General features: G+C 34.5%; 1 long non-coding RNA gene across 1 annotated transcript; it reads left to right on the top strand.

Annotated features, from left to right (window-relative positions):
* Positions 1-2,061: 2,061 nt before the first annotated feature.
* Positions 2,062-9,455, top strand: LOC107872446. Its single transcript, XR_001674853.2, has 3 exons — positions 2,062-2,487; positions 7,123-7,231; positions 9,150-9,455. It is a non-coding gene; the product is annotated as an uncharacterized LOC107872446 (long non-coding RNA).
* The last annotated feature ends 12,166 nt before the right edge of the window (positions 9,456-21,621 follow it).

The raw sequence follows: 21,621 nt of genomic DNA, 5'->3' as shown, positions 1-21,621 counted from the left end.
ACATATGTATACATCTAAAAGTGATTTCTTAACTAGCCTTCGAGCACCGGATGAGTTATTAATAGTAATAAAGACTTGCTTGACTCTATACTTATAAATGAGTTGGATGTTTATGATTAGCTTTTGGGCATTATTTGTGATTATTGACTATCTCATGAATTGAACGTACGATTTTGAAATAGTATTGAGATGATATATGGATTGGGCGGCCAATACTGTTATATGGATTGGGTGACATGTTGCCACTATTATTGACATGGGTGTCACGCTGACACTGGTACATATACTAAGCTCGTCCCCTGTAGGTCTTGCTGCCTTTAGTATATGTGTACATCTATCATGCATGCAATCATCATTTTATTTGAAAAAGGTCATTTTGGAGACCATTATTAAGATAAAGTGTTACGACTATACTTGTTTCATGTTGTGTATTTGGATTATGGGTAGAGTAGTGGACCAGATCACGTAGGTGTAAGTTTAGGTATGATTTGCTTCAGTATTTATTTTAACCTCTATATGCATAGTTTGTATATGTATATACACGTGGTGTATTTGGTGATATAGTCTAGTCATTATAGTATTCTAGACAGTCAAACTAGTGTCTTTATCAGTATGTTTCAAAAGTGGAGTAGTGAGTCATAATCATGTTAGAAATGAAATCACCGTGTTGTTAGAGAAAAAGGTAAAACAAGAGTTAGGAAACTTAAAAGAAGGGCATGTGAATAGTTTAGTCATTCAAAATCATAACTGGTGTTATGATTTTCTCTCTATTTTCATTATTTTAATTTGTTTTTAATTTTTTCAGATAATGATACCTTTCAGTACATGTGGTTATACTGAAACTACACTTACTGTATCTCTAATTGGGGATATAGCCATTTTGTAGGTCAATGAAGTTTCTATAGGTACGACAATGGTCATTCTTCAATGGTTCCTATCTATCACTCATACATGATTGTTGTGTTTTGGGTCTTTCCTTTCATTGTTTAGTTCTCTTGTATTAGTTTTGATAGGATCTAGGAATTTTTTATTTTATTTTCACAATGTAATTAGTTAACAAATGTTTTTGGATAAGAGTCATTTTTTATTAAGGGATTATTTTTTAAAAAAGTTATTTCATCTAACCACACCTAATTGAATGGAGGGATAGTAAGGGTTCTACTATATAAGGTAGAGTTGGGTAGGTACCCGCACAATTCGTAAAATGGGTCATGAAAAAAACTTCTCCAAATATGCATAGACAAAAATAAACAAAAGCTAATTGTTGACCCGTTATTTTTGTCCTCAACAATCTTAATTAATTTTGAGCTTCTTCAATTTTAAACAAATTCAAAATAATTGTTTATAAAATTAAAGAATTTTTCTAGTCAGTTTCAAGTTGATTCTTTCACTTTAAGTAATAGTCATGTACAACCATATTCAAATATATTAGATTATATGATTTTGTAACTAGATAAAGGAATTTTGATTGAAATCAACATTTTATTAGAATTAACCCTTATACCCGATTAAATTAGAAGTCAAAATTTTTAGATTGAATTTATAAGTCAAATTTCAAAATTTATTATTTTGGTTTATGTTGAAATAATAATCTCATAACTAATTAGGTGTCAATTTGTTTCGAGCTAGATCACATCAATATGGCCACAATCGCAATTTATTTTGCTGATTTATTAATTAATTTGGACACTTTATTTATTCAATTTGACTAAAATTTTGAATTTGATTATTTCCTAATAAAATCTACCTAGACCCCATTTCCTAACCTATACCCAATCCAAACTCCAAAAGACCAACCCGACCCACTTCCCCTTTAACCTTTCATATACAACCTACAAACACTAGCAACAATATCGATAACAACATTCATAAAATATCAACAACAAACCACCAACGTCCCTAACTCCATTGATTCCATCAAATAACACCAATCAACCCTCTTTCGTATGAAATCACGTGCAAGGCATGAGGGTATCACTATTCAAACTTTCTAGGTTGTTTTCTCTTAATTATTCTCCCCAAAATATGAGAACCCATTTCAAATTTCAAATATGCATACATATCCACCTTATCTTAATATTATCCTTGAGGACTACAAATTTTCCTCATAAAAAATCCTCAAAAAAAACCTCGAAGTTCCTAGAAATTGCCACTTTCTTACCCCTCATTTATTTACTGTATGAACAAGGAAAGAGAGGCGTGAATCTCCATCTATTTCCAGTTTTCTTATAGCCACACAATTTGGGTATTTCCATTCATCCCACATCGCTCAGATCTAAGAATCCCATCCCAAATGTTCTATCTCCATGACTGGGAATAATTCCTGCATCTTTTCATTCCACAATACTCTATCCAATTTTTTAATTATGCAATCATCATCAGTTCTTTCATTCCACCATGTATATTTACTTTCTTGAAATCCACATTCTTCTAAATAGCACAAATTGATGCAATGATTGAAATCTTATATTTCATCTATGCTATCAGGTAAACCTCTAAATTTTTCCTCACCGGCTCTTATAATACTAAAGTCCACTCCTACCAACCATGGGTCTTTAAGAAAAAGAGCCATATCTCCTAAAGATTTCCAAAGTAGCAGCCTCTTATTCTGAGTATATTTTGCATATACTAATGCAATTATGACTGATACTCCTTCTTCTTCAATCTCTAATTTTAAAGTCAACTGTCGTTCCTCATCTCTAACTATATTATTTCTCTAATTGAATCTATAAAATCCCATATCTTGCCAGATGTATTAACTATTGCATGTTGCATTCCTAACCTTCTTCTATATTTTTCATTGTTGTGACTTTCTAAAAAGGATCCATCAACCCAATAAAATAAAAATGATGTCTTTTTTGTAAGGTTATCATCCTGGTGAACACTTTTTGGGTATTCACCGACCTTAAATTCCAAATTAATGCATTCATCTTAATTTTGATTTTGAACTATTGCTCATTATCTGCATTGTACTTGAGATTGAATTTTTGCCCTTCTTCTGCTATTTTCCATGGGTTTATTTCATTGATTCTATCTACTTGGGTGATAAATAACCTTCAATAGCTACCTTCTCTATGCTTTCATCCAGATCTACCCCATCCAAATCTTTCTTCTTTTTACTGTAGTTTTCAATTTGATTTTTAGTTTGTATTGCTAACGGTACAATTCCTTCTATCACCATTACATCTTTGGTAACATTTTGTTGATCAAGTACCATATACTCTCCTAACTTTACTTTTTATTTTGCTTCTTGTTGTTGTGTATTATTTCTCTTATCCTGATATTCTATTATATATTGCTTTCCTTGTTCTATATTACCTCTATTTTCTAGTGACATTTCCTTTTATTCACTGACTTCTTCTTTGTCTTTTGATTTCATCTTTGCATTTATTTCCCTTGTTGTTTGTGTATTATCTTCTATTTTTCCAAAGCCTTTACTAACCCAGTCCTTTGTACTTTTCTTTGTTTGCTCTCCATCTTCCTTATTGACATTGTCTGCTTCTTTTTCTGGTAATGCCTTAAAAAGAATAGATATAGCAACCCCAACATTAGTCTCCTTATAAACTTCCCCTACTATATGTCCATATCTATCCATTTTGTACTATTTTCTCCTTGTCAACCATTGTAGTTTATTTGTGTTTACTCTTTTTCCTTTGTTTACCTAGGTCTCCTTCTTTTAGTTAATATTTTTTCAATATGATTGTCTATTTTTTTCCTCTCCTTTTCATCTAGCTTTTTCTCATGAATCTCTGGATGAATATTCCAACAACTTTCTTCATCGTGAACTTGCAAGCAACATTCTACAATGTTTAGACATATAATCATATTTGTTTTGAATTCACTTATATTTGATTTCTCTTGTATTATCATTCTTCTCATTAATTCTCACCCTATATGATAGTTTAATAATTATGTCTACTTCTACTTGCATCCTTGCACAACTAGGTCTTGTTTGGTTTTCAATGGCCATGTCTACCGTTAAAGGTTTTCCAACTACTGAGGCAATTGAAAAAATTTCTTTCTTAGTAAAAAATTAATAGGAAGATCTAGCATTAAAATCCATGCTACTCCTATTATAGTCTCCACACCAGGTTCAACTTAGGATCCCACTTCAATGTTCTCATCTTCCAAAACATCTCCTTACTCTTTATGTAGTAAGCTGCTATTAAAAATAATTGCACATAATCCTCTAACCCTTCCAACCTAATAAGAATATGTCTTGTGTCCAATACTCCTATAGTGCATTTTTCTTTTATTCCACATTGTTCAGGGATTGCCTTTCTCAACTCCTTGATGTTTGGTTTACCATAATAAAATTTACCAATGATATTGTATTGTAAATTTTCTTGGATGATTAAGTTTCTCACCTCAAAAGATTTCCATGTGATAGTAAGTTCCCCATACAGCATGATAACAAGGTTTGGGTAAACCCTAGTAATATTTCTAATGAAAGGTTTAGGTTTAAAAATCTCGACATAATTTGGTATATTAACTACTAATTGTGGTACCATGTTCTCCTCATTAATTTTTTTACTAATTCTTCCAGTGGGTTACTCCCACTATAGGTAGTGGCTACGATGGCAAGTGATTAGTAAGAACATAAGTTTTTGATTTGGGTTTAGGGTTTCTTGAGAGGGTTTTTATCATCTAGTTTGAGTACAGTCAACATTACATAAAATATTACACCATGAGATTCAATTTTTTTAGGTATGTTATGAATTAACTTTCTTTACACAGGGCTGGTTAGTTAACCACTCATGTAAATAATGCCATGGGTTTGGGAATTATCATGATATTCATCTCTTGAGGTATATACTTTATCGTATTGCTCAAGTGAAGGCTTATGTGATTGTTATTCTTGTTGTGTTGCCCCTGTGGAGGCTTATGTATATATTATTATATGACTTAGGACATGATTAGTGTTGTAATGTTTGAGTGAGGGTTGGTTTTGGTCCTGTTTGAGCATTAATAGCCTTATTTAATATTGTAATGATTGAATGGAGGCTTAAAATGATATATTTGATGTCTTACATTATTTTTCATTACTTTGGTGGCATGTGATAGCTTACATCATGATTTATTCAGATATGAGGAGATTTAAGCTTATTCTATACCATTATTAAATTGATTTAATACATGACATATTCTTGGTATTGAGTATGCATCCTCATTTCATTCAGCCTTATATATATGGAATTGGTGCTATAGAGATATACTAATTTTTTTAAAAAAATAAAATACTTCATAAAACCCTTGGTCGAAGGATATACAAGCAAGGTTGATTGAGATATGAGACTATACAGGTTGTGAACCCCCTATGGTTTCCTATCCTTGAAGTTTTTACTTGAAAGCAGTATACGAGGTGATATTGAGACATTTCCCTAGGGTCATTGAATTGCATCTCATGTATTCATTGTATGCGTTTAATTTTTTATTATATATATATATATATTATAATTATAGAATTTGTTAGGAGATATGATTTGAGCCACTGTTGGAAATTTTTCTATATGCGTGTGGAAGTGTGCTCATAGTATTCTTTATTTAGTTTTCTACTTTGCTCAGTCAGCCTATGGTACCTACTAAGTACAAGTGGACCGTACTCACTCCTACTTTTTGACCCTTTCGATGCAAATTTCATTACGAGTGTGACCCATAGAACTTAAGTTTATGTAGAGCATGAGCAGTCTTGGAGTACTATTGAGCTCTAGTGTTTGGGGTTTCTGGACTCCATTCTATCTTAGTTTGTCTTTATTTACTTATCATAGATAGATTTATATATTTTTTGCACTCTCTGTTGTAATAGATCTCTTAACTCATGACAATAAATTTTAGGACTTGAGTCATAATTTATTTAGCTTTAAATATTATTTTTATTTATATATGTTTCCTAACTTTCTTGTGATGTCTTGTATTGGGTTTATTTACTTTCTTTGTGTATCTTTTACCTTATTAGATGTTGGTCTTAACTACCTAGAGGTGGGATGGGGTAGGTGCCATCATAAACTTAACTTTTGGTTCATGATAAATTAGATAAGAGCACTAGGTTTATCGATCTCATGAGTAAAGAGTAAGGTATCTAATAGAGTCCCACACATTGGTATGTTGATGTTTGTATCTACCTTTGTGAGGTTAGATGATATTCTCAAGCAAGACTTCTTTAATTTGATTAATTATCATCTTTGTGTTGTTTATTTCTAATGTTCTAAGCTTGTATTCCATTCTTTTTATATAAATAGTGAGGACTATATCTCGAGTTATTGAGTATGTTAAGCCAACACCCACTGTTGGATCCCAATATGGGGCAAGGTAGGGGTTGTGATAGAGATAGAGGTAGAGGTTAAGCATAGGAAAGGATCTAACTAGAGAATAGGACGAAGAAGCCTCACTCAAGCTTGAGATTGAGCGTGAGGAGATAGCTTATCGTTAAAGATATGGGACCAGCTCAGGTTTCTCAGGGTTTTATAGTAGCCTAGTGTTGTAGGATATGTTAATCGTCTCTTGTGTTATTTGAATGGCATTCCCCAGATAGGTATTCTATTGGGTTCACATAATGGATCTCAGACTTTAGGAGGTGTACAACTATATGGGCCAGCTGTTACTCATGGTTTGTAGAATCTTGAGGCATATTCAGATATTGTGATAACCTTACATGTTGATACTTTGCCTACTAGTTTAGATATCCACCCATAAGTTTAGGTTCTATTATGTCTGTTAAGAAGCAGAAGAGATTAGAGAGATTTATCAAATTATACCCTCCCAAGTTCAGTAGTGTCATTAGAGAGGGTGATTATGAGTTTTTAATATACTATCAAGATAGGATGCATAACCTATATTTGCTTGACAAGTAGGTTCCCATTCTCTAGCATAGACTAGTTTTCTGAAGCATTTATGTAATAGTTTGTACCTTTTAGTTTGAGAAATCATAAGAGAGATGAGTTTGATCATTTAGAGTAGGCTTCATGAGTATTATTGAGTATGAGGCTCACTTTTATGCCTTTTCAAAATATGCCATTGCAAGCATCTCATAAAACTTGAGAGGATCAGGAAGTTTATTAAGGGTTTTAATGTTTATTATCAGTTAGTGATGGCTCACTTAGTGATTTCTTATGGTTTTTTCAGAGTATGGTGGACCTACCAAAGTTTATTAAGACTATTCACAAGGGTACTCATAGTACCAGTGCTAAGAGTATACACTGATATGGTGATTTCAGTCAACATCCATCCCGAGGTATGAATTTCTTTAGTGATGTTCTGATGGTTAGTATGGTAGATCATTTTAGGTACCTTTATAAAGTTCAAATGGTAGATATGCAGGTTCTAAGGTTTTGGGTAGTCAGAGATTGGGTTATGCTGGCTGAGGGCTTGGTTTTGGTTTATCAGGTTATAGAGTGCATCCTGGTTCTTTTGGGCCCTCTTATCATGATTCTTTTAGTAGGAAATGTTTTACGTATGATGTGTTTGAGCACTTAGCACTGCTAGTACGCATATATATGGTGCCTCATGAATTTTTTTCATTTTGGGGGCCCCCCAACTGTATTTGGGAAGAAGAAAAATAGTTTTTATCATGAAGGCTATGGTGGTACCGTATTCGTGAAGGGATAGTGGGTTTGTGTCTGAGTTGGTCTTCATTGCAAATGCAATGGTTTGATTGAATTTAAGGGGGTCGGGTCATGTTGGTCATTGTATTCGTGGCTAGGGGCCCACATTTGATAAGGACAACTTACATTTGTATAGAATTTAATTTTTTTCTTGTCCAAAACCCAATTTTCATCATTTTTTAGATTGTTGGAGCTTGGTTCTTGGAAATTTTGAAGAGAAAGTTTATTACCCTTGTGGGTAAACCTTAAGCTCATATTTTTATCATTTTTAATTGATTTTATTTTCAAAATAGCTTCTAAACTTGGATTATAAACTTGGATTTGGAGTTTTACCAAATAAAGTTATAAAATTGTTTTCCAATGATTTCAACTTGTTTGTCAATGGATTTTTATACTTAGGATCTTTGAGGTATTAAAACTTGATTCTAAAATAAAATTTTGATTCTACCATTTTTCCTTCAGGGTCAATTTTGAACTATTTTTGGATCCAAATAAAAGTAGCTAATATAGGTATTGTTAAACTCCTTTTAACATGCAGATTATGTTAATTTGATAGATTGGTTAGTTTCAAAGCCATGAGTAAGGAATTTCTCCGTGTTGAAGTGTCCAGGCTTGAGGTTGGACTTTTTGACGTAGGTTATGGCTTAACTTTCTTTAGACTGTAATAGGTAGTTAACCACTTATGTAAAGTATGCTATGAGTTTAGGAGTTGTCATAAGATTCATCTTTTGAGGTATATACTTTATCATATTACCCATATGGGGGGCTTATGTGATTCTTATTTTTATTGTGTTTCTTGTGTGAAGGCTTATGTAAATATTATTATATGACTTGGGAGATAATTACTGTTGTAACACTTAATTGGGGGTTTATTTTGGTCTTATTTGAGAATTAATTGCATTATTTAATTTTGTGATACCTGAATGGAGTCTTGAAATGATATATGTGATATCTTACATGATTTTTCATTATTGTGGTGCCAGACGATGGCTTACATCATGATTTATTAATAGTTGAGAAGATTTGAGCTCTTTGATACCATCTTTGAATTGATTCCTTACATGACATTGTCTTGGTTTTGAACATGAATCCTTATTTTATTCAACCTTATCAATATGGAATTGGGGCCATAAAGATATACTGATTCTTAAAAAAAAAGAAAATACTTTATAAAAATCCTTGATTGATGGATATACCAGTAAGGTTGATTAAGCTATGAGATTGAGATAGTAAGAGTATACGTGTTGTGAACCTCCCATGGTGTTCTATACTATAAGTTTTTGCTGAAGGAGTATACGAGGTGATATTGAGACATTACTTTATGGTCATTTCATTGCACCTCTTGCATACTCTGTATGCATTTAATTTTTTCTATTTTGCCTTCTTATATATATGTGTGTGTGTGTGCGTGTGTGCATATGTGTATGTATGTAGTTTTATTCTATTTTTGTACTTGTTTATTTTTCCTCTTTGCTTAATCAGTCTTGGATACCTACTGAGGATAAATGAGCCATACTCACTCCTACTTTATGTATCCTTTTGATGCAGATTCCAATATGAGTGCGACCCGTGGATCTTGAGTATGTGCAGAGTAGGAGCAGTCTTGAATTACTAGTGAGCTCCAGTATTCGGGGCTTATTTCGGACTCCATACTATCCTTTTTTATCATTATTTATTTATTGGAGATAGATTTATGTATTTTCTGCACTCTTTATTGTATTAGAGCTTTACTCATGCCATCAAATTTTGGGACATGAGTAATGCTTTGTTCAAGTTTTAATGTTGTTGTTATTTATATGTGGCCTAACTTTCTTATGATGTCTCATATTGGATTTATTTACTTCCTTTGAATTATTTACCTTGTTGGATGTTGGTCTTACCTACCTAGGGTTGGGATAGGGTAGATGCCATCATAACCTTAACATTTTTGTCATGACACTAGCTTCCTTTATCTTTTTCTTCTTTGCATTGTATGTCCATTCTTTTCCATTACTTCTACTATGTATCTCATTCCTCTTATTTTATGGGAACACTCTTTTGGGCCATGAAACACTAAGAATATGAGTCACTAGAGGAAAAAGATCTTGTTCATGATTCTTTGAGACTTTAAGTTCAATCTTATTTATGGAATGAGCTCTACTAAATTTCCTTTTGGTTTAATTCAATTGTCTGATGGTGAAACTATTACTCTTCTCCCTCTTCTTTAATCATTGGGAAACCACGACTAAGTGTTAATTTGGGTTAAGGATCAATGTAGCATTTTCTGTACTTGTTGTACCAAAGTGCACACACAAGTGTACGTAGTCAACCCAAGTAATATAGTGGCCTTAAAGAAAGTCAAGTATCAATCGCACAGGGACTAGTGTTAAACAACTATCTTAATATAGTCTCACTTCAAAGACTAAATAAGTGCAAAAGTAAACACAAAAGTATTTGGGAGTTATGAACAGAAGTTAACTTAAGCAATACGGTAAAGTAAAGTTCTTGAACACTTAATGGGAGAAACTTAGGGTTAATGCACTACGAACAATCATACTACTCTATGTAACTTCATTGGTTAGGTTAATCATCTTGGTTGTTGGTTCACGGGGTCGATATTATGACTATGGCCTTTCAGACCTCTAATCAATTATCTAGCTTAGCCCCACAACTATATCATTGAGTGAGGATGCAATAAATAAGTTAAATACATTAATATTCTATCTCGTAATTGAAACAAAAATATGGAACTTAGGTATATTCCCATCCTAAATGCAAATCATAACATCATTCAATTGAGATTACAATTTTATTCTATCTATCCCACGTTCTATCCTATCGTTCCTCTTTTCGGGTTCATGATAGAAGTGAGCATGTATTCCAAGGGTTGTGAATCCTTAAAATAGTGATAACAAGGATAAAAAACAACCAACTATGATAAATAACTAAAACCAAGTCAATACACAACAAGAGTAATTATGTTCTTGGCCTTAACCAAGAAAAAGGGCTTTTAGCCTATCATGGACATACACATAATCACAGTTTATGAATATATGTTAAAATCCATAGAAAAACTAAAGCAAAGGAATAAAAACCCTATTTGTAGCTTTCTCAATGGGGAGTCCAAGCCCTAAGGTCGTCTAAGGTGTCTAGAATAATGATTGTCCTATTTATACTAGGACCATAATTGCCGAATTGGCATAGCTTCCATGTCATGCCCCAATCGTGGAGGCACACTGTTTTATGTAATTTAACAATGAAATCAAGGGTGTGCCATGCCCTTATCAATACATTTAGGCAGCGTGGCACGCCAATCTGTAAAAATGTCCCCATTTTGTCAAGCCTTGTCCCATGTTTTTGTCCATCAAGTTCAATCTTTATGGTGCCTTTTGCTCATATTTTCCATCTTTTACATCAATTATATATCATCTTGATCAACTCACCAAGATTTCTACAACATTTTACACCAAAGTTTAGAGTCCAAATCACCATAGAATCCAAGACAATGAACTAGAATTGAACATAGCTCAAGCTAAGAGTACTAGTTTTTGCTTTTGATCTTTAACTTAACGTCTTGGATAAAAATCATTGAACACACCTTAAACACTAAAAAACATAAATTAACATTTAGATACTTATTTATATCATTAATAACTCATTAAGCACACAATAAGTCCTAAAAATAAGGCTAAATAAGGATAGCTAATGACACTTAGGTGCATAAATTGACCTAAGATCATCACCCCACACTTAAGGCCTTGTTCGTTCTCTAACAACTCTTCAATTAAGCATCAAGATCATGAAAAGAATCCAATAATACTATTACAAGAAAGACACTCAAGCTAGCACTACAACTACATATATAGCAAGTTTCACGCATAAGCATGCTATATAAAACTCAAGAATACTACTCCAAAACATCCTAACCTCAAGAATTGACTCACCCAGTTGGCAAACTCATGTATATTTACTCAATCAAAAGATCATATAAATCGCCTAACTATTATCAAGCATGTGCCCTCATCACAAGAGAGTTAACCATATTTACTCACATAGATGTAATTTACCACAAAAATGGGTATAATAATTAAATTACGCTCACTCTCACAAAGTCATAGGTTACATAAGATGAACCATAGTATTTCCCTTAGTGTATTAATCCACTAATATCAGAATGTTGAAACTTAGGATCAAATAGGACTTTGAGGGTTGTAATGTAGGCTAGGGAACAGGTAGGAACTATTTTGGTAGGAATAGTGACAATCTTCCCTAAGATCTTTAATACATCACATTAATCAATTAAACTCTTCTCTGACAACCAAATTCCACCACATCCATCTACATAAATATATTGCTTTGCCCTATTTCATTAAGAGTATTTACGTATAATATGGAGGTAGTATTAATAACACTCAACTTACACCATAGTTGTATTGCAAGGCGGTCATCAATATAAACACAACAAAATTTGAGGTTGTATCCACAAAGAGTGCAAACTTGTTTTCAAACCCTATGTATGATGAGAGTTAACTAAGTTTTAACCCATAATGTATACTTAAGCCTAGACGTGAAATTAAATGGGGGTATGATCTAAAACTTTGTTTAAGCAAAATCTACTTATGGCACTAAATGAGAGATATACCATATACCATCCTTATTTCTAAGATAATGTTAAAGAAATAACTAATATCAAATAGTTGTTCACAATTACTCATCACCCATATCCCTCTTTCAAGGATGATGTGAGATCCAAGTTCGTTGGGGTTTTCACCCACAACTCTTAGATTAATAGCAAAACTCAACATCAATAACTAATAATATGGACTAACAATCAACACCCATACATACTAACACCCTATTCAATCAAATCCCAAGATAAATATTTAGCTACTAATGAGATTGGAGAAAAGAGATATACCAATTTAACATTCAATGCTTCTATTAAAAAACAAAGCATGAGTAATCCACACTTCAATATCAAATTACAACAAAAAATTCCATGGAAAATGTAGCAACAATTGTCCTTTTCCTAAATTAAAATGTCTTCTCAACACACAAAATTGAAAATTAGTTTCACACTACCCTAATTGTGCAAAGGTTTGAGTTTTAAAGTATTCAGATTCAGCTGTGTGAATTGACCATTCTGCCCCTAGATAATTTTTGTCCCAACGCGCTCATCCTTGGTTGATTGCAATTGTGACTCCCGTAATTTCTGCGATCATCGAGATTTGACCTGGATTGACTAGGCACGATCACGACCTTCAGGCCTCAATTTCAATACCTGAGGGTTGATCCTTGTATCTGACTTCAAACTTGTGCAATCACTTTGCTCCTTTTCTTTCCTTTTCAACTTACTTCCCTCTTTTTTTCCAATTACCAGTAAACAAGAAACCCATGGGAATTAGTTCATTTAAATGGAGAATTATCTTTATTTGTACAATTTAATCATAATAGTGTGCAAGAATTTGGATATCAATGAATGGTAAATTTTCCACTCATCAACACTCCCAACTTAAATCTTTGTTTGTCCTTAGGCAACACTACTTCTCTTTTTAATTGACTACTCAATTATAAGCCTATTTATTAGACCAAATTATTATAATGATTCTTAACTCAATTAGTACCACCAATTTTCCCTCAAGCATAGGGAAAACTATCCGCCCATCTCTCCTCAAAATCAAACACACCTTCAAGGATGTGAAAGAATCTTAAGTATAACCAAGCAACAACCACTAACTCTCTAGAGTGACTCTCTATCAATAATGACTCAACTGTACTCTTTTGCCTCATTTTCGAAAGATGACAACTTCACCCGCCTCAACTAGTCCATATGCCTCCTCACAAAAGGAAGTCCCACACACCAAAATATGTATTATGCAAGAAGGGACTAAAGTGCAAGCACTCACTCTCACAAAGAACATCTCAATGCAAAAAAGCATCATGCCATATACTTGCTCTTATTTTCACTTACTACAAAATCGAAGACACATGGTTGGGGATCTCGAAGGATTTTTTTTAAGTTTGTAATGTAGGCTCAGGAAAGGGTAGGATATACGTTTGGGATCAAAGTGACTACAACCTCCTTGAACCCTACATAAGACACTATTCAATCAAACTTTGGTTTATGGGCCACTTCATTTCTTTCCAACTTTCACATATGCCTACTTTTACCACCTGGATTCACCCATCTTTTGAAGGCGTTTTCTTCTCATCTATTTTTTTTGTACATTTCATGTATTTTTTTCCTTTGTTGAATCCTTTCTTTTTCCTATTCATTTTTCTCATTGTTTAGCTCTTAGGAACTCACTTACAATTTTGTGGCCCAAAGTTACCACTTCTAAGACTCACCACCCCCAAATTAGGCTTCTAGCCTCAAGTTGCATTTTCAAGTTAGAAGAGGGTAGGGTTTAAAAGAGGTATAAAGGTCAAATGGCTCATGGCCTGGAATATGGTTGCCAAAGAAAGGTTCAGAGGCTCAAAGTGGGTAACTAGATATATAATCTATGTACAGGTAGGATTTAAGGCTAAAGTGGATTTCCTTGTTCACAAAGAAGGCCTAAGATCATTTCACCAACCATACATCCTCACGATTAGCTTTGAGAGACCAGCGGGACAAGGTCTAGATGACACAAGTAAACATGAGAATTGAATGACTAAGCTCACAACACATGGCATGCAAACTATTTAAAGGGGCTTATTTCACTTCCTGCTAGAGACAGAAAGAGCTATTTTCCATATATTACTAACTAAATACTTTGGAGTCACCAATAGAGGAAAGTGTTGTTACAAAATCATTCACGTCTAAGCCCTTGATTTTCACAACAAAATTTTAGGACAGGGAGGATGCTTATTTTGTATTTTCACCGCTTAAGGATGGCTATTGTTAGAACCAAATCAAACCATCATCTCACATATAGACTCTCACAAAGGCAAAATAAAATGGCTACTCAGAATTTACCATAGGCATTAAAGCAATCCCAAATCTATAATGCCACGGGTACTTAGACTTTCCCTGTATCTATAGCTTAAAAACCCAAAAACACGATGATTTTTCCTTAAGAATCTTGTCACTCAATCTATCATAGAGAAAGGTTCACCCGACATCATTATTAAAAGAAATAAAGATCTCAGAATGAAAACAAGCAGCTAATCTATGGAATATAGGCACCACCGGAGTGCCCAATTATTACAACCCAAAATGAAAATAAGATCATCCGAAAAATAAAAGCATCCAACTAATTATCCAAATAGTATATACCAAGGCATCAAATCAAATAAATATAGAGACATGTACCCCCAACTAAGAAAGCATAAAAAGAGTGAAAGGTGATCTCTGTAGCCACATCAAGAACTATCATCACTCTTTGTCTCGACATCATTCTTAGCATCATTGGAGTCAGACCACATAGTTGGACTTCATTATCGTAATCAGCCTTGGGAGAAGAAAGTCTCACTTTTGGTTTTAGGACCTCCCACAGGCCCTTCTCCCCTTTCCACATATGAGTAGAGAATTTATCTCTCCTCCTCTCCCTCTTCTACATCTTGTTATACGACTCCTACAATGACTAGCGTAAATGTTCCAAAAAAAAAAGTAGGCTCATTCGAGTCTAGAAATAGTGTCCCCCTACTTTCTTTGATCCTCAAAGTATCTCTCATAGTCGAACTGAGGAATGTAGGAATGATGGGTGGTGGAAGGCTCTCCAGCTCCTGTGGTATCTTAGATACAAGCTCACTGATGATTTTTATTTGGATTGAAATTTACTTAAATGGCCCAACCGATGACGGCCTGTAAGAATCTATATTGTCCTCCATGGACTTTTCTGATTTAACCTTCCTCTTTTTGCTCTTTCCAAGAGTGACCTTTCCTCGGATCTTAAGTGGGTAAATAGGAGTGTTTGGAGAGATCCAATTATCCCCCAGGTACTCCTCAACCTTAACTCTCCTACACATCTCCGTGATCATTGACGGGAACATGAGCATGGGATCGCCTTTGTTTCTATAATATTAAATATCCATGAGCATAAAGCAGCCAACATTTAAGGAAATATTGTCTAAGAGGCAGGCCACGATCTAATCAGGCATAGTCATGATATTTATCAAGTTGGTAGTGGGAGAGACCCGGCTACAAATAATGGATAACTAGAGTCTAGCTTCAGCTGTGAAGTCACTCATTAGTATCCCATTTTTTGTAATGGCCCATGAAACCTCTTTTCCTAGACATGGATGCTCAACCAACTAGCTCCTGTGGGTATAATCCTTAGTTTCATAGTCCCTCATGTCTATCTCCTGCAACCTATAAACTCTATTAATTTGCTCAGCCCCAAAATGAACTTCTTTTCCCCCGATTCTCATCACTGGGTTAGACACTTTCACTACAATGAGATTTGAGTATAATTTCCTCACCCAATGCTCATTTTCCTTACATGGTTCTTGGATAAAATATGTCCATCCCATGGCCACTAGCCTTCTATGGAAAGTTGGGAGCTTTTTGGGTGCATTCTATAATTCTATCCCCCTCTCAGGTAGCAACTTCTTTCTCATAAGGTCCTCATAGTATAAAGCTTCACATTCAGGGGACATAAAGCGGTTTGTACCATAGCCTACCATTAAGTACCTAAAATCCACCCAAAGTGTATTAGCCCTCAAGATCAATGTAAAAAAATGCTATCTAACTTAATTGAGCTAAAAAAAAGGCTTAAGGGTTACGGACAAGCTTATAATAAGAGTTTTAAAAGTTAGACCAGTTAGTCAGACTGGTCTCAGATATCATAATCATGAACTGCTTGTATTACGATTGTGATTCCTAAGAGACCGGTCAGAATATGCTCTCAATTATTGCAATCACAGATAATAGAATTGCGATCGCACTCCTATGACCGCAATCGTGGTACTTGAGGCAGTGTCTAAACATCTATCAAGCATCTACAAAGGTCCAATTCTCTATCAATTTGTGTTCAAAAACAAAAGGAAATACTAGGAACATCGAACACAACACCTAAACTTTCAATTATGCCCTTTACTTAGTAGAAATCGATCAAAAAGTTTATTTGGGAATTTCACCAAACACTTGGCGTGCACAAGTGATATAAATTAATTTTCAATAACTTTGGGTACTCAAGACTTCCTCGACTTGGTGCACACCGATAACAACAACCAACACATCCCATAAAATCAACAATGATCACAATTAAGCACACAAACTTCAAGTCTAAATTGTTGTCATAAACATGTATTCTAGGGCTCAATAATATGCACATAGGAAGAGAATTTAAACAATATACTTGATTAGGAAATGTAGGGAGGATAAAATGCACTATTGGATGCTTTCAACAATGGCAAGAATGGGTGTAATTTTAAAGTAATTGAAGAGGGAGAGTGAAGTGAATTTTGGGAGAATGTTTATCTTTTAAACTGCATTGATTACAATCACGAGCATGTGAACCCCATGCCATTGCGATAGTGAACCCCATTCCATCGTGATTGCGATAACTGAGAGTAGTTTTTGCTCCCCTATTTTTAATTGCTCAGCCTACAACTCAATTTCACCACATTTCTCCTTACTTAAAATCATCCAGATACATCATTTTGGGCATCTCCTTTGCATGGATCAATCTAAAGAACCAAAATCTATATTAATAAATAAAATTTAAAGGATAGGGGAAAATTTAATGGCATTGATGGGTTGCCTCTCATCCAGCATCGAATTTAACATCACGACATGACATTATTCGATCTTTAAGTTGGATCCACGACATTATTTGATCTTTAAGTTGGATCCTTGAGTGATCCATCATTATCCTCTCTTTCCACTACATTAATGATGGACACCACTTGTAGTTCCATTGGTTGTTTCCTAATTTTACATACCCAAAAGGAAACTTCATCATTTTGCACTCAAAATTTCATCTCCCTTTGATCCATATCAACGATTGCTCTTTTGGTTGATAGGAAGGGTCTACCACGAATAATAGGTATCTCTTGGTCAATTTAATAATTGAGTACAACAAAGTCCATTGAGAGAATAAACTTATCAACTTTTACCAATACATCATAAAACACCCCAACCAGTTTTTTGATTGAGCAGTCTGACATCAATAATATCATGGTGGTGGGTATAGGAGCACCCAACCCAAGCTTTTAATATACTGTATATGGTATCAAATTTATGCTAGCACCAATATCTCATAATGCCTTGTCAAATTTGTGAGTCTTAATAGTACAAGGAATTGTAAAAGCACCCAAGTCATTCTTGTTTTAGACCATGGCATTGGACGTAATGGCACTACAACTATTCACTTTAATAGTCTCAGCATCCATAAGCTTATTCTTTGATATCAAGTCCTTCATCGACGTAGCATACCCAATAATTTCTATAAGAGCCTCCAACAAGGGAATATTGATTGAGAGGTTTCTAAGCTTTGCAATAAAGTTCTTGAACTTGTCACTGTCATTCTTTTTATTTAATCTTTTCAGAAAAAGGGGAGGAATTTTTACCAGGATGGCACACTATGATGTTTATCCCCTGTTTTCTTGTCACCAATAATCACCTTAGGAGTTTTCTCCCCTTCATTGTTCTTGTCAAATACCCTTGGTTCTTCATCACCTATTTTAAGAGACTTTGAAATATCATCACTTGGAATTTTGGATCGCTTCCTCTTTACATTTATTTTATCATCAAGAGACTTTTTCTCAATCCCAACATCATGTACACCAAGTTCTCTACCGCTTAAAGTGACTATTGCTAAGACATGAGCATCATTTTTGGGGTTCATCATCGTGTCACTCGGGAGGCCTCCTTTAGGACTAGCATTAAGTGCAATTGAGATTTAGCCAATTTGAATGTCCAATTGCTTGATAAGGCTGGGTGTAACACAACTATTTGGTTGATTTGAGAAAAGTCCCCTTTTAGTTCTCAGACCATCTTGTCTGTCCCTTCTACTCTCATCAAGATTCTAGCAAGAATATCCTTGATTTTGAACTTTTCAGGATCCATGGCATTTGACTCGTTGCTCTTCACTCGGTCATGGGGGGCACATATCTATCACACTCTCTTTCCGTATCCCTCCAATTATGATTCCTATCTCTATCACGCCATTCCCTTTCTCAATCAAGATCATTCCAACCTTGGTTCCCACCTTGCCTTTGATAGTTTGCCAAGTATTTCTTCATCAATGAACTTTGCTTCATCTTCATCATACCCTTTAGAGACCATGATATTGACTACTTTTGCGGTACATCCATCACATGATTTGTAAGGAGGTCCAATTGAGTCATCATCTTAGCCATATTTTCTTTCCTCTCTTCATCTTTCTTTCTTTGCTCTTTGTACATAATTGAGATAGAGGAAGATCCCATGTCTACTTTGGTGTCCCTTGTATGCCACCCTCTATTTTACTTTGTGATTTTCTCAAGTAAAGTCAAATCCACTCTATATGACAACCTCACAAGTGACCCACTAGCTGTATTTTCACTATGGTCTTATTTAGTTGGTCTAACACCCGATAGAATATTTGGCAAAGCATCTTCTCTGGCACTTCATGGTTAGGGAATCGCAAAAGCTTTCCATTAAATCTCTCCCATACTTCATATACAGGCTGCCTGTTGAGTTGATGAAAATATGTAATTTTGTCTCGCAATTGCAACATCTTTAAAGGAGGGAAATATCAATCCAAAAAGGCCTCTGTAAGATCGACCCAATATGTGATGGACCCATCAAGTAGAAACCACAACCTCAAAACCACTTCGCCCATTAAAGAGAATGGGAAAAGTCTCAACCAAATAGACTCTTGTGTTATATGAGCAATGTCAAATGGGGTGCACACTTCAACAAACTTCTTCAAATGTAGAATTAGATCTTTATGTTCTAGGCCCCCGAATAGACCCTTCATTTGTAACATATATAGAATTACACTCGTTTCATAGATTACTTTGTTTCCTTTATTAGGGGGAATACGGATGACACTAGTACGCCCCACATCATAAAGATGATCCTCATCATCGAGGTGCCCATCAAATGAGCCCTCATTGCTCCTATTATGACTCATAGTGTCATGATAACTATAGAAGTCACCTAATAAAATAAAAAATAATATAAATAAAGAAAACACTACGGGTAAACCCAAAGTTACTAATAACACCACAAAAGCAAAAACTAAATTTCATTCCCCAACAACGATGCCATAGTTGATAACGATCAACTTACACAACTATTGTAGTGCAAGGCAGTCGTTATATAAACCCAACAAGAGTTGGGGTCATATCCACAAGGAGTGCAAACTTATTTTCAAACCCTATGTATATTGAGAGTTAACTAAGTGTTAACCCATAATGTATACTTAAGACTAGACATGAAATTAAATGGGGGGGTATGAGCTAACACTTTGTTTAAACAAAATCTACTTATGGCACAAAATGAGAGTAACAATTGTTGAATAAAATCTAATGAGAGATAAGCATTGAGATTATACTATCCTAGGGATCAAACATGTATGGGTGTTTGAGGATTAGTCCACTCTATAGTCAAAGATTTGGGTATGCTAGATATTAACTCTTAGTGTTAATCGTTCAACAAGACACTAAGTTTCACTCATGGATTCTTTCAGATACCTCATGGGCATGCCAAACTTACCAATCCAAGACCTCCACTTAGCATCCCTATTTCTAGGATGATGCCTATTAATCTAGCTATAACACATACCATCCTTATTTCTATGATAATGTTAAGGAAATAACTAATATCAAATAGTTGTTCACAATTACTCATCACCCACATACCTCTTTCAAGGATGATGTGAGATCCAAGTACGTTGGGGATTTCACCCACAACTAATTGCAAAACCCACCTTCAATAACTAATAATATGGAATAACAATCAATACTCATACACACTAACACCCTATTGAAGAATAATCCCAAAATAAATTTTTAGCTACTCATGAGATTGGAGAAAAGAGATATACCCAAGTTAACATTCGAAGCTTCCATTGAAAATCAAAGCAAGAGTAATCCACACTTCAATATCAAATCACAACTAAAAATCTCTCAGAATATGTAGCAACGATTGTCCTTTTCCGACATTAGAATGTCTTCTCAGCACTCAAAATTGAAAATTAGTTTTAAGATACCGTAATTGTGCAAGGGTTTCATCTCTTAAGTCTTAGGATTCAGCTATGCAAATTAACCATTCTGCCCTTGGAGGATTTCTGCCCCATTGAAATCTCCCTTGGCTAATTGCGATCGCGATTCTAGTGATTGCAGTGATTCTCTCGCGATCGCCGAGATTTAACCTGGCTTAACTGGGCGCGATCACAACCCTCAGGCCATAATTGTGGTACCTGAGGGTCGATACCCATTTCTGACTTCCAACTTATGCAATCACTTTGCTTTTTTCTTGCCTTTTTAGCTTACTTCCCTCTTTTTCTTCCAATCACATGTAAAAAGAAAACCATGGGAATTAGTGCATTCAAATAGAGAATTATCCTTATTTACACAATTTAATCATAGTAGTGTGCAAGAATTTAGATATCAATGAATGGTAAATTTTCCACCCACCAAGTATTCACTATCAACTCATGATTAAATTTAAGCACAAATTTCCTTCTTTTCATTACACAACTCCTACCATAACTTTTCACTATTCCAATACTAATAGCTAATTTCTTGGTGCTTCACTTTCACCTTTTCCCTTTTTTTATTTTTCTTACTCCTTAACCTCATTAATTTTTAACTAAAGAACTTAGGAGCTTTGGATCAAATTATAGTCAAACCAAAGAAATATAATAGGTAACATATTAGGCTATCAAAGAATAAAGGTTAAAGGCTCAACAGAGCTAAATAGAATCATGCACAAGGGTAGATAAAAGAGGGTATAAAACATGGCTATCAATGAAATGCCTACATCATCTCCTAAATTCACACACTTTATTTTTCTTTGCACACACACTAGGAAATTTCTAGACGACATATGCAACAAGGAATATACAAACAAACTCACACAAACATGGCACATGCCCAACTCAAGTAAGATCAATGTAGACTCTTA

The sequence above is a fragment of the Capsicum annuum genome, chromosome 5, assembly GCF_002878395.1.
Source record: "Capsicum annuum cultivar UCD-10X-F1 chromosome 5, UCD10Xv1.1, whole genome shotgun sequence".
Classification (NCBI taxonomy): domain Eukaryota; kingdom Viridiplantae; phylum Streptophyta; class Magnoliopsida; order Solanales; family Solanaceae; genus Capsicum; species Capsicum annuum.
Note: the sequence above shows the minus strand (reverse complement) of the source record. Positions and strands in the feature narration are given on the sequence as shown.